Source organism: Lathyrus oleraceus, chromosome 5 (genome assembly GCF_024323335.1).
Source record: "Lathyrus oleraceus cultivar Zhongwan6 chromosome 5, CAAS_Psat_ZW6_1.0, whole genome shotgun sequence".
Taxonomy (NCBI): domain Eukaryota; kingdom Viridiplantae; phylum Streptophyta; class Magnoliopsida; order Fabales; family Fabaceae; genus Lathyrus; species Lathyrus oleraceus.
The window spans coordinates 262,664,291-262,681,836 of NC_066583.1; positions in this window are offsets into that span (position 1 = coordinate 262,664,291).

Here is a 17,546-nt window from a genome sequence, read left to right on the forward strand (position 1 = left end):
TATTTTTCCCACCAATTTTCAAAATGATTCACTTGAAAAATGCCATTTTGCTATGATGATTTTTGATGAAATGTGATGATGCATCATGAAAGTACATGTCAAATGTGGTTTGCTCAAAGAAAGATCACCCAATTTGGCCATTCTATTCAAAAGTTACAGCACTTTGAATTTCAACATTTTTGGAAAATGATTTGATCATAACTTGCCAACCACACATGAGAAATGAGTGTTCTTGGACTTTTTGGAAAGGTGAAAGCAAGATCTACAACTTTCATGTTGGACAAAATTTCATTTGAAGCATTTTTGGACATGTAATTTTGAGGTGAAAAACTTTCCATTTTTGGCAGTTTTCAATTACAAGTCACTTTCTATTTTTGGAAAGTTTTCATCTGACTTTATTTTCTTCATTCTTGATGTTTGAAATGCCAAATGAAATTTGTTTAGACATGAATGAAGTGTATCCAACCCTCTCCCACCTCCAAATCCATCAATTCAGGCCCAGTTGACCACAGTTGACTTTTCTGACTGATAGATGAATTTGGCTATGCACTGATCAAGTTGAGCCTCAAACTCCTGATGAAATGGCTCAATGATGAAACCCTAGCTTCCATGAGCTCAAAATAATCACATGATGATCCCAATCTCCATTGTAGACCCCATCTCCTTGCCAAGCCCTGATTGGCCCAATGCAGCTAATTAGGGTCGACCAGTGGTCAAAACCCTAATCTCAAGGTATCTGATCAATCTCTTGAATCTCTTGGATGATAACAAAACCATGATGATGATGATATATAATTTCAACCAAGATCAAGCTCAATCCCCTTGAGAATCAAAAACCCTAATTTGAATCACACACCCTCAGATGGCTAATGATCCAGTCCATTCAATGAAAACCCTCAGCTTGAATCTCAACCTCTTATCTTCTGACCAAGACTTAGGAGGATGACTTGCACAATGTTGCCACATGATATGCAATATGCAATGACTAATGTCCTAAAAATGATATGCAATATGTTAAGCTAGTCCCAAGAGAGGAGGGCAAATTTTGAGGTGTTACACCAGGTGATCCACAAAATGGTCAATATTTGGGAAGAGAACTATCCCATATACCAACACGGCTAACACAATATAGAAGGCTTCCCAATTCCCTTCTTTTTCCATCTTCTTAGCTTGATCTTCCAAGAACTTCCTAGAAAAACCATTGAAAGCTCCCTTCACATCCCAATTGTCCACGACTTCAGGAACTTTCAGACCCAAAGCTAAAGCTATCCTCTTGGGAGGAATATCTTCGTCAAACTTAGGAAATGGATTATGATCCTTCAAATTTCGGCCTATGATCCTCTCAAACTCCTCTAAGGTAGGAGCCAATTGGAAGTCAGAAAACGTGAAACAACGTAGAGGTGGATCGTAGAACTGAGCAATAGTCACTGTGGTCATCATGTCCATCTTCTCATTTAGGATGTCCAGAATTCTTCCATAGTTTTTCATGAAGCTGTTGAGTTTGATTGGTGTTACTTTGGCACTCAACTTCTGCAGGCTGGTAAGGTCCACGTTCTTGTATTTGAACTGAAAAGTGCTTCTTCTCTCAGGGTTCATTTTGTTAACAAGTCTTGGATTCCTGAAATAATGCGAAACAACCTAAGAGTTTTGCTTTTTATGCGTATGCAATGAATGGATGGATGCAATGTTTTTTTTTTTGGTACAGGTTCAAAGGTTCGAGGTATGGATAAATTTGATTGCTTTCCAAAATGGGGTTCTCACCGGGTGTGATCAAGGGCTTTGTTATAAAGGATCCCCAGAGTCATTGATTCACAAGAATGTTTGACGCTTACGGGAAATACTTTCCGGTCGTCAACTCCATCAAGGGAATCTATTCTGGGTGAGGTTCTCGTACTGACCCCTACGAAGTATTCACCTCGAGAGTCCGTACTACGCAACCATCGACTTGGTTCTAGACAGGGTACTCAGAGTCATGGATTCAAAAGACTGTTTGACGCTTACAGAAAATACTTTCCGATCATCAACTCCATCTAGAGAATCTATTCTGAGCGAGGTTCTCGTATCGATTCTTACGAAGTATTCACCTCGGGAATCCATACTATGCAACCATCATTTCTAGTTGGCCAAAGGTTCAATGTTCTAAAAGGTTCTTAGAGTCATGGACCCCTTTGAAACATTGAAGCTTACAAGGTATACACCTCGGGCGACAATATTTGCAAAAGGATCTACTCTAAGTGAGGTTCTCGTACCGACTCTTACGAAGTATTCACCTCGGGAGTCTGTACTACTCAACCATCATCCTATCTTATGTTTTTTTTCCACTCTAGACTCGGGTGTAGAGTCTTTCCCACATGGTTTGCAATCAAATACCCAACACAGTGGAACCAATATACAACAAATATAATAATATAACAATAAAGATAATAAAAGCAATAAAGAAAAGCCACACAATTAATCAAACAAAGGCACATAAATGTCCTAACTAGGCTTGACTCACTTAGGGATTGGATATGTCCCCAGCAGAGTCGCCATCTGTCGTACCTCGTGAGAAATGTGGGGATACGACCTAAGCGAAGCGCAATCGCACGCTCGCAATGATGGACTGAACAGAGACGCCACCGAACTTTATTTATTCCTAAAAAGGAAAGGGGAAATATCGATAAAACCCAAGAAAAAAACGACAATGATATTGGTCGTCGCAACCAAATTAGGGTTCGGGAGTCGATTACACAAGGGGAAGGTATTAGCACCCCTCACGTTCGTTGTACTCAACGGGAACCATTAGGTCAGTTGTGCGCGTTAATGTTAGTTTGAAATGTTAGGCTTTTCAAGTTATTAGGTGGGAAAGAAAGAATAGAAGAGAGAAGAAATGTTTTTTGGATTTTTCGACGAAGGACTAAACCTAAGTTTTTTATTAGTGGGCCTGACAAGATTTACAAATCTTGCTCCTACGTATCTCAACAGAGAAATCAAGGCTTACGTAGTTCTGGGTAGAAAAATGTTGTTTGTTTGTCGATTTTAGCGAAAGCTACTTTGTGTCAAATCGATGAAAACATTGTTGGACTACCCAAAACAGGTGGAGAAACATTGCTTTGCATTGTTTTGAAACAAAGTACCTTTCGTTTGAAAAAAGGTTTAAGAGTCAATCGCACGACGGCGTGAAAAAGAAATTGATTGATTTGATGTGTTTTGAATAATGGCGAGAACTTGGATGAGCGAGATATCCATCTCGAATCCTAGTCTCAGGAGTGCGTGGTATCCACCACGTTCCATTTCCATCTTATTTGCAAAAATGTTTAATAAGAATTAAATGTTTTTGAGGTTTGATTGAGAAAGGGTTTGAAGACATCGCATTGACAATTTTAAATGATGGCGAGAGCTAAGATGGGCGAGGCATCAACCTCGAATCTTAATCTCAAGAGTGCACGGTATCCACCATGTTCCATTTCCATCTTTATTGAAAAGTGTTTAGATAGGAATTAAGTGTTTTGAGTTTTGTTATGAAAATGGCTCGATGTTGGATCAAGCATTTGATGAGTGATTGAGAAAACATTTGAATGAGTGTTTGAGAGAAACAAAATAGATAAATTTGGATGATGGCGAGAGCTAGGATAGGCGAGACATCCATCTCGAATCCTAGTCTCAAGAGTGTGTGGTATCCACCACGTTCCATTTCCATATTTATTGAAAAAGGTCTCAATTATGAATTAAGTTTTTTTGATTTTTGATTATGAAAAATGGCTTGACGTTGGATCAAGCGTTTGATGAAAGTTTGAAAAAAATGGAATAAAATGGGAGGAAGAAATGGATTTGATTTGTTTATTGAGAAAATACTCGACATTGGATCGAGCCTTTATTTTTGATCTTTTTGGAAATGGTTGATTTTATTCTTGTGTTAGTAGCTAACTAAACAGTCAAGCAATAAAGAAATAAAACAGTAAAATCATTACATGTCAGGGGAGTGGGGGTACATTTTGTCGAATGGGGATTCAAAGTAATGAAATAATTAAATCGGGCCCAAACAATAAACAATGCGATGTATGAGTGTAAGTGCAAGGGACATGTCTCATTGTAAGAAGGCCCAAGAGTAAGCCATGTGAAGAAAATAAATAACACAACAAGTTATATTTACAAAACACTCAAAAATTAAATTGAAAGAAACAACATCGGGACGTGCACGGATAAAAATCGGGATGCGAGGATGCGAATCAAAGTCGCATAACGTAATGACGTGCAAGGCAGATGGAAATTGAAAAGCAAACAAGAAATCTAGATAATGTGCTCAAAGCCGGTTTGCACATATTGACAATAATTGAAATTTCATATGCGATTAATCAAAACGCGGCGAAATACTATCAATATATCGATAAAAATAATCATGGAATAACAACATGAGAATTGTCGAATCCATGGATTAAAAATCAATGTTTAAACAATAAAATAAATTAAGGAAAAATATTAAAATCAACAAGTGTCGGAGAAGTGAGAATAAAAATATAAAAATGGTTAAAAATAAAATAACATAAAAATGAAATGGTAAAACAACAAAACAAATAAAAAGTGAGATGTACAAGGGTCGAACCCACGACCTAGCAAAAAGCACCAAATGCCTTTATCATTGAGTCATGAGTGATTAATCGTCAGACAATTGCAATCATTAATACATAATACGAATTTCAATAGAAAAATGAAAAATTTAGAAAAGGGACAAGTAAAACCGAAATATGTCATCGCCAGGGATCAAACTGGTGACTTTGGGAATGCCAGCCAACAACTTACCACTCAACCAAGATCGTTCACTTGTTAAGTAAGGCTAATGCATAAGTATATATATATATATATATATATATATATATATATATATATATATATATATATATATATATATATATATATATATATATATATATATATATATATAACGAAAATGGAAATGGAAACAGCAAACAAAAACCCAGTTACGTTCCTACTTACAAAATGAACATAGCAATGTTCATGGTCTTCCATGCTGCAACCAAACCGGACTATGACACATGGCATCCCAAAATAAACCAAGATCTATTTCCCTCACCTGTGACAAAAGTCTATCCAAAAGCAATGAAAAAAAAATCCAAAAAAAATTGCTCTTCTTTCCATGTAAACAAAGATGCAAACCATTTATAAAACCAAAAGTTCCTCTTCAAATTTCAACTTCTTTCTCAACATAATAAAGCATATTGTGAACGCACAGGTAACAAAAAGAAAGAAGAAAACACCTACCAGCGCGAAGATGCTTCAGTCAGAAAGAGGAGTAAGTTGTTCACCGGGTTCGTGGAAAGAAAAAAAAGAATGAAAATGGATGAGGCGAGTATCGTTGTGATGTTCGATGGTGGCTTTTTTTTTGGAAAATGGAAGAGGTGATTGAAGAGTCCTCAGTTGTTTTGGAGCTGGCAGAAAAAAGTGGTTCGAACAAAACTGTAAAAAATGAGTGGGTCTACTACTAGTGGGTGGAAGGAGAGAGTATATCTGAACATAATAACATTTTTTTTTAACTTTTTCTAAAAGCCAGCTGGCCACTTGATGGTTTAATTGGCAAAGGAATCCAATGAATATTCAAAATGATAACTTCTCTTGTTTTGAAATAATTATTATCATTTTATTGCTAATGAAAAAATATGTTATTAAAAAAAACTAATCCAATTTCAAAATAAATAATAGAAAAAATCTAATTAATTAATTTGGATATTTGGACAAAGAAACAAAAATAAAAACGACTGGCTACGAATAAAAGTTGGTCGAAAATTTGCTCGAAAAATTAAATCGGATGCATTAAAATGATCAGCACGAAATATACTTATTGAAAAAATACAGCGTTTCTTTTAATTTTGAAATAAATTTTGATCGGTTAAAAGGCTCATACGGGTCGAAAGGTGGCCGAAAAATTAGCCGAAAAATAATTCGAACATACCAGACTAAACTACGCGAAACGTAGATTAATAAAACTGGTGTTTGCAAGCTTGATTTAAAAAAAATCCGTCTACTGATTTGACGCACATCTGGCGATTAATTCAATCGATTTTCCTGTAAATCCCCAAAAAAATATTTCGACTGATATTTTAGGCACTATGCGGTATGGAATGCATGCTATGTTATATATAGATGCAATAACTATGATGAATGTGCTGAATCGGCGATTCAGGGTCAAAATCGGGGTGTGACACTCCCGAATCCAAGATTTGGTTGCGAGACCTTGTCTTTTCCTTTCCTTTTCTTCAGGTTTTCTTCGAGCATTTCCTTTTCCTTCGTTTGGTATAAATAACGCACGGTGGCGACTCTTCTGTCATTTCTTTTCTCGCCGGTTGTTTTTTCGAATTCTATATTTTTATAGGTTGCGACAGTTGGAGACTCTGTTGGGGACCCGGTTTCCCTAAGCGAGTCCCTCTTAGCTTTTGTAGGTTTCTTGTTTATTGGGTGTTTATTCTTTTGTACAGTTATTTATTTACCTGCTTTGCCTTATTGCATTCATGTACATATGTTTGCTGTATCTATGGGTTCTGTGGGTTGGTTGTTTGTTGGGGTGGAATGTTCTATGAGAGATAAGCCCACTACCCAGGCTTGAGCGTACACACAGGTTTTAGAGTGGATAGTCATGAGGCTTACGTGGCATGTTGCTACGTTAAGTCGTTCATGAGACCCACATCCGGACGAGGTTTCTTTTGGATATTTTCTGTCCTATGGGTGTTCCATAACGACAGATGTTCCTTTAGAAATCGTCGACTCTGGTGACCATTTCCCGAGAACTCAGTTGAGGCCTCTCCTCCGAGACGTGATTATGTTAGCTCTGGTGGGTGCATTCTCGCTGCTCAATCCGAGGACCCCGAGGATGGGAACTTGCTTTTAGGATGTCCTGTTGAGGGGAGTCAGTGGATGTCTTTTATCCTGTAATAATGCCAAACCTTAAGTGGTAAACGTATTATTCTCGACCGAAGGGCTGAAGCCGACAAACTTCTGTTCTTAGAACCTACCAGTGAGGGGCGGGCTAAATTCAGGAAACCTTAACCTTCAACCAACCCGGTTTTCTGGAGCAGAGCTTTGATCTCGTATTATATTCCTCAATGGGTTTCTCTTCAGACAATGCAACCGGACAGTTGTGCAAGCAGATACAGCAATCCTGATTTCCATGTCACTGCATTGCATCACATCATTTGCATTCACATCATTTAATACATGTTTATCTATTTCTAGGGGTTTATATCTTCTTCTTGATTCCGGTCGGGGTTTTCCGGTTTTTCTGAGATGGATATTGGTAGAAAGAGACATGTCGCCTACAAATTTCCTGTGGTCTGCTTGGAGCCTATTCAACAGCTGATGAAGTTAATGAATCATGCTTCTCTAGAAGGATTCCGGAAGGATTACGGTTCGATTCTAAGTTTCGTCACGGTTCTCTCCAAAGATCAACATGATGCTCTCTTTACACTGCTGCAGTTCTATGACCCTCCATTGAGGTGTTTCACATTCCCGGATTATACCTTGGTCCCTACTTTGGAGGAGGTTGCCAATTTTCTCAGAGTTCCTATCAAGTCGCAGTTGCTATTCTACAGCTCAGAGTTTCTGCCCGATCTCAGCATGGTCGCTTCAGTCACATATTTGGGGAAACCAGTCTTGAAGTCTAATATGTGTCAGAAGGGAGGAGTCAGTGATTTTCATTTGAGTTTCTTAGTGGGAGAAGCCAAGAAGAAGCTTGAAGATGGTGATCAGAAAGGTTTCAACGCTGTGTTGGCTCTTTACGTATACGGGATTGTCCTGTTCCCTAATGTTTCCAAATTTGTGGACGTGGACGCAATACGCCTCTTCGTGTTGGGAAATCCAGTGCCGACCTTGTTGGGAGATTTCTTTCATTCAGTGCATCATAGGAATGAGAATAGAAAAGGAGGATTGGTGAATTGCTGTGCGCCCTTGTTTCATAAGTGGTTCAGTTCCCACCTACCCAAGTTAGGAGCGTTCGTTGATCTCAAGGACTCGTTGAGTTGGTCGAAGAGACTGATAGGGATAAGAGCTAAAGATATTTCTTGGTGGTCAGACCAGAACTTGCTTCGGGAGGATATTGTTCACAGTTGTGGGAACTTCCCGAATGTACCGTTGGTAGGAAGAAGAGGAGGTATCAACTATAATCCTTCTCTAGCAGTCAGACAGTTTGGGTACGCTTTAAGGACTCCTCCTTTGGAAAAGGATGTGGAAGAATCTCTATTTTTCCATTCTTCATCTGATTTGACTGTATCCCATAAGGTTGCTGAGGCCTGGCTCAAGGTGATCAAGAGAGGAAGGACTGTGCTTGGAAAAGGAGATTGCAGGACTTATCCTCAGTATGAAGATTGGCTTCAGGGAAGAGTTGAAGAGTTTGGTCTGCCATTTCCTATTGAAGAACCTTTGTATCCACCTACTCCTGAGCGGTCAACAACGGTGAGCCGAGAGGAGTATGACAAATTGAAGAATTCCATGGAGAAGCTTCAAACTAAAAACTCGGAGTTGAGTGTGAAATTGCAAGACTGTATGCACTTGTACCATGAGGCGGAATATCAAAAGAGGGAAGCTACCTGATTGTAAGAAGAAGCAGAGAAGAAAATGGCTGTGGAGGTGGACTTCTTCAGGAAGACTGACAAAGCCTTGGGGTCATCCAGTTCTGAGTTGAGGTGAGTCAAGCAACAGTTAACGGATGCCCATGGTAAGTTAGTTGGGTGGCAAGAGCAATGGGATGCATTTTCAGCTTCTCGGAAGGGAAGAGAGGAGGAGATGGTGGCTCAATTGACTGATCAGATGAAGAAGTTGAAGTCTCTGCTGAAAGAGAAGACCAATGAGCTCCTATGTGCCCGTTCAACCAATGGTTACATCACAGATCAACTCGACAAGGCTCAAGAATAGATTGAAGAACTCAAGGTGCTGGCGGGTTTGAAGAAGTCTAAACTTGAGGAGGTATCCGGAGAGGATGATGGGAATTACTACATAGAGCACATCAACAAACTGGATGGGGTTATTCACAAGAGGAATCTGCTTATCCGGCGTTTGACAGAATCTCCAGATCATCCTGACACAGTGGCACTACTGGCTGAAGTGAGGAGCAGTCCTTATGGGTTGTATACAGGAGGTTGATTCCTGATTTTTGCTCATCTTTCTTCTTGTTTCTTTGTTGTTGTGGAGCGATGATCCACATGCTTGTTGTGGAGATCCTATCTTGATGTACTGTTGGCTAAGGCCCTTCTCTTTGAACTTATCTATATGAAGGTTTCCTCTCTATTGCATCTTGATCTCAGAAGCTTATCCACGACTCAATCTTCTTGCACTATTTACCTGACGTGAAACTGGAATCAAGAGGGTAGAATACCCTTTGGAATTGATACACGTGTCATTGCATTTTCATATTCATTAGAATGTCTTGCATAATAGGTACCGCCGTAGTGGTTCTCATGTTGTTTGGTGTTCCACTAGCAGGATAACTGACTCAGGAATTCACTGGTACGGTACCTGCAGAAACCAACAGAGAGCAATGGAGGGCCTACAAGCAGAACTCGCCGAGATGAGGATCCGCATGACTCAGTTTATGGATGTGGTTCAAGGAGTGGCTCAAGGACAGCAAGAGCTCAGACAGATGATGCAGAGAAATTCCGCCACTACTCAACCAGAGACGGTAATTGATCCTCCAGTTGGAGAAGTTAATGGACCTAGTGGACCAGGGCCTATCCCGGTCCCACGTGCTAACCCTGATCAACAACCCATTCATGATGATCAGGAGGATCAGTTCACCTTGATGCAGGAGGACTTTGGCATGGGCCATGGCATGGACCCCATGTTTAGAAGATTGGAGGAGAGATTGAAGGCGGTGGAAGGACAAAATCCTCTCGGAGTAGATGTTGCTGACTTGGGGTTGGTCCCAGGTGTGAGGGTGCCACCGAAATTCAGAGTTCCAGTGTTTGACAAATACAATGGCAACTCTTGCCCGAAAACCTATGTGCAAGCCTAATTCCGTAAGATGGTTGCATACTCCGAAGACGAGAAGCTGCTTATGTAATTTTTCCAAGACAGCCTAGCTGGGGCATCCCTGGAATGGTATATGAGGCTGGACAGAGCCCACATCCGTTGCTGGAGAGATTTGGCTGAGGCCTTCGTAAAACAATATCAGTACAACACTGACATGGCGCCTGACAGAACCCAACTTCAGAATCTGTCTCTAAAAAGCAATGAATGCTTCAGAGAATATGCTCAACGCTGGAGAGAGACGGCTTCCCGTGTTCAGCCTCTGATGTTGGAGAAGGAAATGGCCAATATGTTCATGAACACTCTGCCCGGACTTTACTTGGAGTGTCTGGTGGGTTGCAACGCCTCCAACTTTGCTGATGTAGTGTCTACCGGTGAGAGGGTGGAGAACTACTTGAAGACATACAAGATCCAGAATGGAGTTGGATCATCATCAGGAGTGAAGAAGCCGTTTATTGGAGGGCAGAAACGGAGAGAGGGGGATTCCAATTCTTTGTCTTCATATCAGAGCAGGGGTATTAGAAGGAACAATTTTCAAAATTATCATCAACAGCCTTACGTTGCAGCTGTGACCATTCCGGCTGCAGCACCAGTGCAACAACAACAACCACAACGTCAACAAGCTCAGTACCAGCAACATCAACCGGGTAACAGACCCGCCTATCAGCAGAGGCAAAGGATGATGGACAGGCGTTTCGACACTCTTCCAATGTCGTACGCTCATTTTCTTCCTAGCCTTCAACAATTATAACTCGTGCAATTACGCACTCTGGCTCCTCCCGTTGGGAGACTTCCGGTGGGATATGACGCCAACGCTAGGTGTAACTTCCACTCTGGGGCACCTGGCCACAATATTGAGAACTGCAAAGCTTTTAAGCACGTAGTTCAGGATCTCATAGATTCAAAGGCCATCAACTTTGTGTCGGCTCCTAATGTCGTCAACAATCCCATGCCGCAGCATGGTGGTGCAAATGTTAATATGCTGGAAGGAGAAGCCAAGTCCATCAAGGATGTGTTAAAGTTAAAGACTCTGCTATTGGAGATTAAGGAATACTTGCTGAAGGCCGACATTTTCCCCAGTTGTGGGAATGGTTGTTTGGATTGTGCTACACAGAGCAAAGGTTGTTTGAAGCTGTAGCAGGGTATCCAGGCCTTGCTTGACAATGGTATCCTCCAAGTTGAAGACTTGTCTATCCAAGAACCTGTTGAAGGGGTTGATGAAGAGGTGTTTGAAGATGCTGTTGAAGAATTCACAAATGTGGTTCCTGCTGATTCTGTAATTCATAATGATGTATTTAATTTTTCCAATGTTGTTGCTGATATCCCAAACAATGTGTTTAATTCTGATGTACCTATTGAACTTGATTCCGATATTTCAGATGTTTATGTTTCAATGAACGAGATTTCTGAGTATGACTGTGATGTTGCTACTATCACCATTTTCTACCCAACTGCTCAAATCAGTGTGCCAGAAGCGCAACCGGTGCCACCAGTGCGACCATCCACTATGACCATCACTACCCCTGGTCCTTTACCTTTCACCAACGAAAGGGCCATTCCTTGGCATTATGGGGGGAGTGTGTACACACACGATCATGGAGTGGAGCAGCCACTGAGAACAGAAGAGGTGCAGGGTCAGAAGTCTGAACCTGAGGTGGAAATAATAGATCCTGCAGTGGACAATGTTGGTGGAATCGGGCGATTCACCAGGAGTGGTAGACTGTTCTCACCACCGGTTACCCAAGCTGGTAGTGCTGATGCCGCGATGAAGACCAAAGGCAAACAAGTTGTGAATGAGGGTACCTCTGCACCCCAGGCTGGTTCTGAGCCTACTTTTGCGAAGGATGTGGACGAGCTTATGAGAATCATAAAGAAAAGCGATTACAAGGTAGTCGACCAGTTAATTCAGACTCCGTCCAAGATATCCATTCTCTCACTCCTGTTGTGTTCGGAGGCACACAAGGAGGCACTTCTGAAGGTTCTTAATGCTGGTTATGTGCCTCAGGAGATCTCAGTAAACCAATTAGAAGGGATCGTTGCAAATGTTCATGCAAGCAATGGGTTGGGTTTTACTGATTCTGACTTGACACCAGCTGGACGCAATCATAACAAGGCTTTGCACATTTCGATGGAATGCAAAGACACTGTGTTATCACATGTTCTGGAGGATACATGTTCCTCTCTCAATGTGCTACCCAAGAGAGCCCTGTCAAGGTTAGAAGTAGAAGGTTTGGTTTTGAAGCCTTCAGATCTCGTGGTGAGAGCCTTCGATGGCTCTAAGAGGTCGGTGTTTAGAGAGGTAGAATTGCCAATTCTGATTGGATCACAAACCTTCAACACCGTCTTCTATGTGATGGATATCAGTCCCTCGTATAGCTGCCTACTGGGTCGTCCTTGGATCCACAATGCTGGGGCAGTCTCCTCGACTCTGCATCAGAAGATCAAATTCCCGGTCAACGGGCGAATTATCACTGTCTATGGTGAGGAAGACATTCTGGTCAGTAACCTGTCTACATTCAAGTATGTAGAGGTAGAAGGTGAAATTCATGAGACCCTGTGACAGGCCTTTGAGGCAGTCCAGGTCAAGGACGCGGCTCCAGTGGAAGAGGTTAAAGCGGGTGCCTCTATCTCGTCTTTCAAGCAGGCACAAGCCGTGGCGAATTCAGGTGTTGCCCCCCGTTGGGGACGTCTGTTGGAGTTACCAATGAAGGGAGACAAGTTCGGGATTGGGTATCAGCCAACTCTGACTTCTACAACTTCAGCGCCTCAGACTCGTCAGGGGCCGATTACTTTCTCCACCGCTGGCATCGTTCAGTATGGCCAGATCTCTGCGATCAACGAAGAAGATGGGGATAGTGATTGCGACATCGACAACTGGGTGCGTCCGAGGGTCCCGGGTGAAGTCATCAACAATTGGTCTTCTGAGGAGATGGTCCAAGTCACTCTTCTTGAAGAGTAATTTTTTCTTGTTGGTTCATGCATGTCCAAGTCTTACGTTCCGCCCAGGGCGTAATGACTCATTGTAGGGCTCATCTATGTGGATACCTGCATTTTTTATCATAAATAAAGGACGTTTTTTTGCACTCAAAAATTTTGTTCACTGTCTTTCTATTTTTTGCAGTTTTAAAAAAAAATCAAAAAATATTTGGCAATGTTTTGTTTAGTTTGTCACTCCTTTTTCACACTCATAAGCGCATACCATCACTCATGTAGATTCACATCACCAGATCCTATTGATAACGGTTCTTCTATGACTTGCTTCGACTTCAAAAATCCAATCTTTCAAGCTGAAGAAGAGGGTGATGAAGACTGTGAACTCCCTGAAGAACTCGCCAGGTTGTTAAAACAGGAGGAAAGGATCATTCAACCGCATCTAGAGTCTACTGAAGTGATTAATCTCGGCACCGAGGACGCCAAGAGAGAAATCAAGATAGGGGCTGCTTTGGAAGATGATGTGAAGAAGGGGTTGATTGAATTGCTGTAGGAGTATGTTAACGTCTTCGCTTGGTCTTATCAGGACATGTCAGGGCTTGACACGGACATTGTGTTGCACCATTTGCCTCTCAAAGAGGGTTGTCTTCCGGTCAAGCAGAAGCTCAGAAGAACAAGACCAGAGATGGTTGTCAAGATAAAGGAAGAAGTGCAAAAGCAGTTGGACGCAAGGTTTCTAGCAGTTACCAATTATCCTCCATGGGTCGCAAACATCGTTCCAGTACCTAAGAAGGATGGAAAGGTACGAATGTGTGTTGACTACCGGGATCTGAACAGAGCTAGTCCTAAAGATGATTTCCCATTACCTCACATCGATGTTTTGGTGGATAACACATCTCAGTTCTCGGTATTCTCCTTCATGGATGGCTTTTCTGGCTATAATCAAGTTAAGATGGCACCAAAAGACATGGAGAAGACAACTTTCATAACCCCATGGGGCACCTTCTACTACAAGGTGATGCCGTTTGGTCTGAAAAATGCTGGGGCAACATATCGACGGGCTATGGTAACTCTTTTTCATGATATGATTCATCATGAAATCGAGGTTTATGTTGATGATATGATTGCCAAATCTCAGACAGAAGGAGAACATTTGGTGAATCTACGGAAACTGTTTGAGCGTTTGAGGAAATTCAAGCTGAGGCTTAATCCGAACAAGTGTACTTTCGGGGTGAGATCTGGAAAACTGCTGGGTTTTATTGTCAGTGAGAAAAGGATTGAGGTGGATCCTGACAAAGTAAAAGCGATATAGGAAATGCTTGAGCCAAGAACAGAGAAACAAGTTCGTGGTTTCTTAGGGAGGTTGAACTACATTGCAAGGTTCATCTCTCACCTAACAGCCACGTGTGAGCCAATTTTCAAGTTGCTAAGGAAAGATCAGGCCATCAGGTGGAATGACGATTGTCAAAGGGCTTTAGAAAAGATAAAAGAGTATTTGCAGAATCCTCCTATCCTTATGCCTCCAGTCCCAGGGAGACCGTTGATCATGTATTTGACAGTACTCGATAATTCCATGGGTTGTGTTCTCGGTCAACACGACGAGACAGGTAGGAAAGAGCATGCATTCTACTACCTGAGTAAAAAATTCACAGATTGCGAGTTGAGATACTCAATGCTTTAAAAGACATGTTGTGCACTTGCATTGGCTGCCAAGCGATTGAGACAATACATGCTGACTCACACAACCTTACTGATCTCCAATGAAATTCTGGTATCAGATATAAGATGTCGAAGGTAATGTCACGACACTAATATCTGTTAATACACAATGGATAAAAAACATACAGAATGGTAAAGCAAATAACACAAGAAATTGTTAACCTAGTTCGGTGCAACTCACCTACGTCTGGGGGCTACCAAGCCATGAAGGAAATTCACTAAAATAGAATTAGTTCAAAGACTCTCCATACACTTTAACAAGTTACAGTCTTTCTCATCTAATCTCTACCCGTGCAATTTCTACCTAAGCACTCTTAGATATGAGAACCCACTCACTTCCCTACAATCACACACCAGTGATTTTAAACAACAATCCCTTGAGAAAAGAAAATACTTTTCAATTACACACTCTTGATTTTACTTCACAGTTTCAATCAAGAAGACACATTCTTGATCTTGCTTCACAACTTTGATCAAGAAGACACACACTCTTGCCTAACAGCTTTAGAGTGACAAATTACAACCACAAATCAGTCCAATTCAATCATCAATGGGTGACTTGAATGACCTACAAGTCTCACGACTAAACAAACATAAACCCTAGCCCTCTCTCTATATTTCGCTCAGTATTGGTTGTGTTTTCAAACAGGTTTTCTAAGTCCCTTTTTATAGAAGCATCCAGCTGGGCTTGGACATCTTGAAAACCCTAAATCTATTTTCCAATCAAATCTTTTTATAATAGCTGGTTAGATCTCCTTGGAAAATAAGTAAATTTGGTTGTAATCCATGATTGAATGCGCCAGCTAATCATATCTTCAATAATACAAAGATTGCCATTAATTGTGCAATCACAAAACACCAGACATTTATACTGAATGTTCTGTGTGACATCGGGTCTGACATCCTGGAAAAATCCTGCATAATCCAATAATTCATTTTATAACTTCCAGTAGGTACAGCCATATCAGATGCCATGACCTTGTGTATGTCATCTGAAACAATCCTGCATAGACATGTCTTTCATTTAAGCTCCAGCAGGTACATCCAATATCAGAAGCCATGGCATTGTATGTGGCATTCTGAAACAATCCTGCATTAACATGTTCTTGAATTCCAACAGGTACATAGGATATCTCATGTTAAGACATCACACATAACATCTTGTGAACACTCTTTGTTTTACCAAAATTGTTGCCAACACTTAGAATCAACAAACCCCCCCTTTGGCAAATTTTGGCTAAAACATATATATGTCCTTTTTGTTCACAAGGTAAACTATCAGCAGTTAAACAACCTAACAGTAGTTTAAACAGTAGCAGAAGCAAAACAATTACTAGCTATGGCTACTAGTAATACACACATGCACAAGGGTACTTCTCCTCCCCCTAAATCTGTGCAACAAACAGAATTACTAGTTATGGATTCAACTAGTAAGACACACAAATGCACAAGGGTACTCCTTCTCCCCCTAAATCTGTGCACACAACAAATAGTCTTCATGAACATAACAGCTACTGTAACTCCATCACCTGTACCAGCCAGAATGTCATTCTGACATCTGCTTCAACAACAACACCTGTGCACCTTATCAGACATTCTCTTTGACATCTGTAAACAGAATAACATTCTGTTTTAACACCTATTCACTTCCTTTAAAAATAGTTGTCCTCCAGCTATATACATCTCACAACTTCCACAACAGCTTCCATATCAGCACTTCTCCCCCTTTTTAGTCAAAATTGACCAAAGGTGACCTTTTTCAAAATCAATAAAACTTCAAACATCAGCATCAGAATAGCTTCCAGCCACACAGTCTAGTCCTTGCCACAACACAGTTTACCTAGTCAGAAAGATCCTCTGGGATAACCACAAACTCCTTTACTTGCTATAGGTTCTCATGAACACAGATCCCCAACTTCCCCCTTAAACATTCAAATTGATTGGCATCCAAAGCTTTAGTGAAAATGTCTGCTAATTGCTTTTCAGTAGTAACATGCTCCAGAGTTATGATCTTCTCTTCTACAAGTTCTCTGATGAAGTGATGACGAATGTCAATGTGCTTTGTCCTACTATGTTGAATAGGATTTTTGGAAATATTTATGGCACTCAGGTTATCATAGTATAATGTCATGACTTCTTGTGTGACATTGTATTCAGACAACATCTTCTTCATCCAGACCAGTTGAGAACAACTACTCCCAGCTGCTATGTATTCAGCTTCAGCATTGGATAGAGATACACAATTTTGTTTCTTGCTAAACCATGAAATCAGATTGTTCCCCAAAAAGAAGCATCCCCCATATGTGCTTTTCCTATCATCAGCACTTCCAGCCCAGTCAGCATCACAGTAACCAGTCAACATGGATCCAGATCCATGAGTATACAACCTCCCATAGTCACTGGTGCCATTGACATATTTCAGTATTCTCTTCACTTGGTTTATGTGACTGACTTTTGGTTCAACTTGATACCTAGCACAAACACCTACAGCAAATGCAATGTCAGGTCTGCTTACTGTGAGATATAGCAGACTTCCTATTATGCTTCTGTATAGACTCTGATCTACACTGACACCATTTTCATCTTTGGAGATTTTCACATGAGTGGGAGCAGGAGTCCTTTTATGACTTGCATTTTCCATGCCAAACTTCTTCACAATGTTCTTCGCATACTTGCTTTGAGATAGAAAGGTAGAGTCTTTCATCTGTTTGACTTGTAGCCCAAGAAAGTAGGTCAGTTCTCCAACAAGGCTCATCTCAAACTCAGATTGCATTTGTCTAACAAAATGTTCAACCATCTGTTTTGACATCCCACCAAATATAATGTCATTTGCATATATTTGTGCCACCATGAGCTTTCCTCCTTCATTCTTCACAAACAGAGTTTTG